At 40.1% G+C, this 7,459-nt stretch overlaps 1 protein-coding gene across 1 annotated transcript in view; it reads right to left on the minus strand.

Moving 5' to 3' along the window:
• The window catches only part of LOC140076265 (guanylate-binding protein 6-like), a 46,257-nt gene extending 40,790 nt beyond the window's left edge, over positions 1 to 5,467 (minus strand). The window contains exon 1 of the mRNA XM_072122813.1: positions 5,078 to 5,467. The gene's annotated coding sequence lies outside the window, so the exon portion shown is untranslated. The remainder of the gene's footprint in view (positions 1 to 5,077) is intronic.
• Between the last annotated feature and the right edge of the window lie 1,992 nt (positions 5,468 to 7,459).

A 7,459-nucleotide genomic window follows, 5' to 3' on the forward strand; every position in this document is an offset into this window, starting at 1 on the left:
CTGTATATATATACAGGAGAAGTAGTACTGTGCACTGTATATATATATACAGGAGAAGTAGTACTGTGCACTGTATATATATACAGGAGAAGTAGTACTGTGCACTGTATATATATACAGGAGAAGTAGTACTGTGCACTGTATATATATATATATATATATATATATATATATATATATATATATATACAGGAGAAGTAGTACTGTGCACTGTATATATACAGGAGAAGTAGTACTGTGCACTGTATATACACAGGAGAAGTAGTACTGTGCACTGTATATATATACAGGAGAAGTAGTACTGTGCACTGTATATATATATACAGGAGAAGTAGTACTGTGCACTGTATATATATATACAGGAGAAGTAGTACTGTGCACTGTATATATATACAGGAGAAGTAGTACTGTGCACTGTATATATATACAGGAGAAGTAGTACTGTGCACTGTATATATATATATATATATATATATATATATATATACAGGAGAAGTAGTACTGTGCACTGTATATATACAGGAGAAGTAGTACTGTGCACTGTATATATATATATATATATACATACAGGAGAAGTAGTACTGTGCACTGTATATATATATAGGAGAAGTAGTACTGTGCACTGTATATATATACAGGAGAAGTAGTACTGTGCACTGTATATATATACAGAAGTAGTACTGTGCACTGTATATACAGGAGACGTAGTACTGTGCACTGTATATATACAGGAGAAGTAGTACTGTGCACTGTATATATACAGGAGAAGTAGTACTGTGCACTGTATATATACAGGAGAAGTAGTACTGTGCACTGTATATATATACAGGAGAAGTAGTACTGTGCACTGTATATATATACAGGAGAAGTAGTACTGTGCACTGTATATATATACAGAAGAAGTAGTACTGTGCAGTGTATATATATACAGGAGAAGTAGTACTGTGCACTGTATATATATATACAGGAGAAGTAGTACTGTGCACTGTATATATATATACAGGAGAAGTAGTACTGTGCACTGTATATATACAGGAGAAGTAGTACTGTGCACTGTATATATATATACAGGAGAAGTAGTACTGTCCACTGTATATATATATACAGGAGAAGTAGTACTGTGCACTGTATATATATACAGGAGAAGTAGTACTGTGCACTGTATATATATACAGGAGAAGTAGTACTGTGCACTGTATATATACAGGAGAAGTAGTACTGTGCACTGTATATATACAGGAGAAGTAGTACTGTGCACTGTATATATATATACAGGAGAAGTAGTACTGTGCAGTGTATATATACAGGAGAAGTAGTACTGTGCACTGTATATATACAGGAGAAGTAGTACTGTGCACTGTATATATACAGGAGAAGTAGTACTGTGCACTGTATATATATACAGGACAGGGGAAGTAGTAGTGTGCACTGTATATATATACAGGAGAAGTAGTACTGTGCACTGTATATATATACAGGAGAAGTAGTACTGTGCACTGTATATATATACAGAAGAAGTAGTACTGTGCAGTGTATATATATACAGGAGAAGTAGTACTGTGCACTGTATATATACAGGAGAAGTAGTACTGTGCACTGTATATATACAGGAGAAGTAGTACTGTGCACTGTATATATACAGGAGAAGTAGTACTGTGCACTGTATATATACAGGAGAAGTAGTACTGTGCACTGTATATATACAGGAGAAGAAGTACTGTGCACTGTATATATACAGGAGAAGTAGTACTGTGCACTGTATATATATACAGGAGAAGTAGTACTGTGCAGTGTATATATATACAGGAGAAGTAGTACTGTGCACTGTATATATACAGGAGAAGTAGTAGTGTGCACTGTATATATATACAGGAGAAGTAGTACTGTGCACTGTATATATACAGAAGAAGTAGTACTGTGCAGTGTATATATATACAGGAGAAGTAGTACTGTGCACTGTATATATATATACAGGAGAAGTAGTACTGTGCACTGTATATATATATACAGGAGAAGTAGTACTGTGCACTGTATATATACAGGAGAAGTAGTACTGTGCACTGTATATATATACAGGAGAAGTAGTACTGTGCACTGTATATATATATACAGGAGAAGTAGTACTGTGCACTGTATATATATACAGGAGAAGTAGTACTGTGCACTGTATATATATACAGGAGAAGTAGTACTGTGCACTGTATATATACAGGAGAAGTAGTACTGTGCACTGTATATATACAGGAGAAGTAGTACTGTGCACTGTATATATATACAGGACAGGAGAAGTAGTACTGTGCACTGTATATATATATACAGGAGAAGTAGTACTGTGCACTGTATATATATACAGGAGAAGTAGTACTGTGCAGTGTATATATACAGGAGAAGTAGTACTGTGCACTGTATATATATACAGGAGAAGTAGTACTGTGCACTGTATATATATACAGGAGAAGTAGTACTGTGCACTGTATATATATACAGAAGAAGTAGTACTGTGCAGTGTATATATATACAGGAGAAGTAGTACTGTGCACTGTATATATACAGGAGAAGTAGTACTGTGCACTGTATATATACAGGAGAAGTAGTACTGTGCACTGTATATATACAGGAGAAGTAGTACTGTGCACTGTATATATACAGGAGAAGTAGTACTGTGCACTGTATATATACAGGAGAAGTAGTACTGTGCACTGTATATATACAGGAGAAGTAGTACTGTGCACTGTATATATATACAGGAGAAGTAGTACTGTGCAGTGTATATATATACAGGAGAAGTAGTACTGTGCACTGTATATATACAGGAGAAGTAGTAGTGTGCACTGTATATATATACAGGAGAAGTAGTACTGTGCACTGTATATATATACAGGAGAAGTAGTACTGTGCACTGTATATATACAGGAGAAGTAGTACTGTGCACTGTATATATATATACAGGAGAAGTAGTACTGTGCACTGTATATATATACAGGAGAAGTAGTACTGTGCACTGTATATATATACAGGAGAAGTAGTACTGTGCACTGTATATATATACAGGAGAAGTAGTACTGTGCACTGTATATATACAGGAGAAGTAGTACTGTGCACTGTATATATACAGGAGAAGTAGTACTGTGCACTGTATATATATATACAGGAGAAGTAGTACTGTGCACTGTATATATATAGGAGAATTAGTACTGTGCACTGTATATATATACAGGAGAAGCAGTACTGTGCACTGTATATATACAGGAGAAGTAGTACTGTGCAGTGTATATATATACAGGAGAAGTAGTACTGTGCACTGTATATATATACAGGAGAAGTAGTACTGTGCACTGTATATATATACAGGAGAAGTAGTACTGTGCACTGTATATATATATACAGGAGAAGTAGTACTGTGCACTGTATATATACAGGAGAAGTAGTACTGTGCACTGTATATATACAGGAGAAGTAGTACTGTGCACTGTATATATACAGGAGAAGTAGTAATGTGCACTGTATATATACAGGAGAAGTAGTACTGTGCACTGTATATATATACAGGAGAAGTAGTACTGTGCACTGTATATATATACAGGAGAAGTAGTACTGTGCACTGTATATATACAGGAGAAGTAGTACTGTGCACTGTATATATATACAGGAGAAGTAGTACTGTGCACTGTATATATACAGGAGAAGTAGTACTGTGCACTGTCCATATATATACAGGAGGAGTAGTACTGTGCACTGTATATATATACAGGAGAAGTAGTACTGTGCACTGTATATATACAGGAGAAGTAGTACTGTGCACTGTATATATATACAGGAGAAGTAGTACTGTGCACTGTATATATATATACAGGAGAAGTAGTACTGTGCACTGTATATATACAGGAGAAGTAGTACTGTGCACTGTATATATATACAGGAGAAGTAGTACTGTGCACTGTATATATATACAGGAGAAGTAGTACTGTGCACTGTATATATATACAGGAGAAGTAGTACTGTGCACTGTATATATACAGGAGAAGTAGTACTGTGCACTGTATATATACAGGAGAAGTAGTACTGTGCACTGCCCATATATACAGGAGAAGTAGTAATGTGCACTGTATATATACAGGAGAAGTAGTACTGTGCACTGTATATATATACAGGAGAAGTAGTACTGTGCACTGTATATATATACAGGAGGAGTAGTACTGTGCACTGTATATATATACAGGAGAAGTAGTACTGTGCACTGTATATATACAGGAGAAGTAGTACTGTGCACTGTATATATATACAGGAGAAGTAGTACTGTGCACTGTATATATATATACAGGAGAAGTAGTACTGTGCACTGTATATATACAGGAGAAGTAGTACTGTGCACTGTATATATATACAGGAGAAGTAGTACTGTGCACTGTATATATATACAGGAGAAGTAGTACTGTGCACTGTATATATATACAGGAGAAGTAGTACTGTGCACTGTATATATACAGGAGAAGTAGTACTGTGCACTGTATATATACAGGAGAAGTAGTACTGTGCACTGCCCATATATACAGGAGAAGTAGTAATGTGCACTGTATATATATATACAGGAGAAGTAGTACTGTGCACTGTATATATATATACAGGAGAAGTAGTACTGTGCACTGTATATATACAGGAGAAGTAGTACTGTGCACTGTATATATATACAGGAGAAGTAGTACTGTGCACTGTATATATACAGGAGAAGTAGTACTGTGCACTGTATATATACAGGAGAAGTAGTACTGTGCACTGTATATATATACAGGAGAAGTAGTACTGTGCACTGTATATATATACAGGAGAAGTAGTACTGTGCTCTGTATATATATACAGGAGAAGTAGTACTGTGCACTGTATATACCTCCACATACATATAACCAGGATGGAAGCAGATGCTGAGTATGAGATGGTCTGGATGTTAGTGTTGCTGGTGTTTGTAGTCCATCTTGTATAGTTTCCTATGGGGGTCCCTGTCCTGGCTGGTCACATGCTCTGTGCTATGCAGTGGATGTGGACCCCATGGACGCCCACCCCAGGAGGTGAAAGTACTTACCTTGTGAGGCCTCTGCAGCGAGTTTCTTCTGGAGCCGAGATCTTTCTCTTCACAATGTTTCACTTTCATTCTTTGATGATTTTTCGCTGCTCAGAGAATTTATTGTCTCTGAGGACTGAAAACCACAGGAAGCAGCACACTGACGCACTGTAACAGCACTTCACCTGTAATAGTCACCCTCTGAAAGTAAGCAGGAGCGCTTCCAGTCACTGACAGGTAGCAGAGATTCTTCTGGGTGCCATTGTACATTGATGAAGGTTCGGTGGACTGGAGGAGTGACATATAGCATGAGACCCCCTGAGAGCAGGACCCCGGAGGGTGGATCTATAGGGGGCTCCGCATCCTCAGGAAGGAATGAAAATAGCACCAAACATCCTGCAGTTCTGGTCGCGTTTTACATGGAAAATCTCCTGTACAAAATTTTTTTGCATTTCCCAGGAGATTTTAACCATGAGGATTGGTACGGAGAATCGGCGCCTCCTGTGGCGTCTGCGCGTTACAAAATTAGAGTCAAACCCTCCGTCCGGTGCAGGTCGGGATCTTTCCCGTGAAGTGGAATAATTCCCGGTAGATCTCCTTCTCCTCTCATGAATCTCCGTATACAGGCAGTCCCCGGGTTACGTACAAGATAGGGTCTGGAGGTTTGTTCTTAAGTTGAATTTGTATGTAAGTCGAAACTGTATATTTTTTCATTGTAGATCCAGACAAAAAATTTTTTGGCCCCAGTGACAATTGGAGTTTAAACATTTTTTGCTGTAATGGAACCAAGGATTATCAATAAAGCTTCATTACAGACACCTTACAGCTGATTATTGCAGTCTGGGACTATAGTAACATCCAGGGAGGTCACCAGAGGTCAGGGGGGTCCGTCTGTAACTATGGGTTGTATGTAAGTCGGGTGTCCTTAAGTAGGGGACCACCTGTATTTTGTGTTTGGGGTCGGCGGCTCCTGAAACGCGTTCGCCTGAATTGTCGCTGCTCACATTTTGTGCGTAGAATTAATATGGAACATTACGGTAAACTTCTATTTTTCCAAGACCATGTACTTGATATTCCTTACATTTTGGCTCTTGTTCTCATCTTTCTTCCCTTAACCCTTTCATCACTGTGCAATTTTCCATTTTTCTTTCCGTCTTTTACTTTCCTCTTTCCACAATCTATTTTGAGTGTTCAGAGACGTAGGAGGCGTCTTATCTGCCGGAACACATTGGGGGTCATTTATTAAGGGCTCGATTCAAGTTTTTGCGACAGGTTACCCGAATTTTTCCGTTTTTCGACGATTTTCCCTGTACTGCCCCGGGATTTTGGCGCACGCGATCGGATTGTGGCGCATCGGCGCTGGCATGCACGCGACGGAAATCGGAGGCCGTGGCTGTAAGAAAAATTCGGAAAAACCTACACATTTTAAAAAAAAATAGTGTCGCTCGACACGCACTTACCTTCATCAAGGATGGCTCGGTGTACTCCAGTGCGTTCCGATGCTCTTCGGCGCAGCAGCGACACCTGGTGGACGGCGGAGGAACTGCCTTAGTGAATCCCGGCCGGACCCGAATCCACTGCAGAGAACGCGCCGCTGGATCGCGAATGGACCGGGTAAGTAAATCTGCCCCATTGGGATATTGCCACTGGGGCAGATTTACCTACCCGGCCCATTCCCGGTCCAGCGGTGCGTTCTCTGTGGTGGATTCGGGTCTTCCGGCAATTCACTAAGGCAGTTCCTCCGACGTCCACCAGATGTCACTGCTGCGCTGAAGTCCGCCGGAGTGCACGATCCTATACTTGGTGAAGGTAAGTGCGTGTCCCGCGACACTTTTTTATTTTTAAATGCGGCGGTTTTTCCGAATCCGACGGGTTTTTAGTACGGCCACGCCCCCCGATTCCCTTTGTGTGCAAGCCGGCGCCGATGCGCCACAATCCGATCGCGTGCGCGGAAATCCCGGGGCAATACAAAGAAAACGCGAATCGGGCGAAATGACCCCCATTGTAGGCTCTGCTGGAATCCCCAGATCACAGAGATCTCCATATCATATAGGTTTTATGTGTTTTAATTTGAAGGGAACCTACCACCATGGATCTACCTATTAAGGTTGATCGGGTGGTAGGTGCCTCTATTGTACATGTGGATAGACCTTTTAAGGGCTAATCCTCACACCCCATGTATCTTTTTCAAACTTTTATTGAGTTAATATGCAAATTTTCTAAAGAGGCTACTGGGGCGTGGAGTAGGCGGAGCTGAGGCTACACGGAGCGACGACTCCACACCCCACTAGCCTCTTTGATCCTTTGTACATGCGCAGAAGCTCCAGCTTTGGAGCTGAGATTGCGCAGCCGCTGGCCTGTGTTTTGCGCATGCGCAGAACTCTGGCTTTGTGGGTGTGCGCA

Source organism: Engystomops pustulosus, chromosome 8, assembly GCF_040894005.1.
Source record: "Engystomops pustulosus chromosome 8, aEngPut4.maternal, whole genome shotgun sequence".
Taxonomy (NCBI): Eukaryota; Metazoa; Chordata; class Amphibia; order Anura; family Leptodactylidae; genus Engystomops; species Engystomops pustulosus.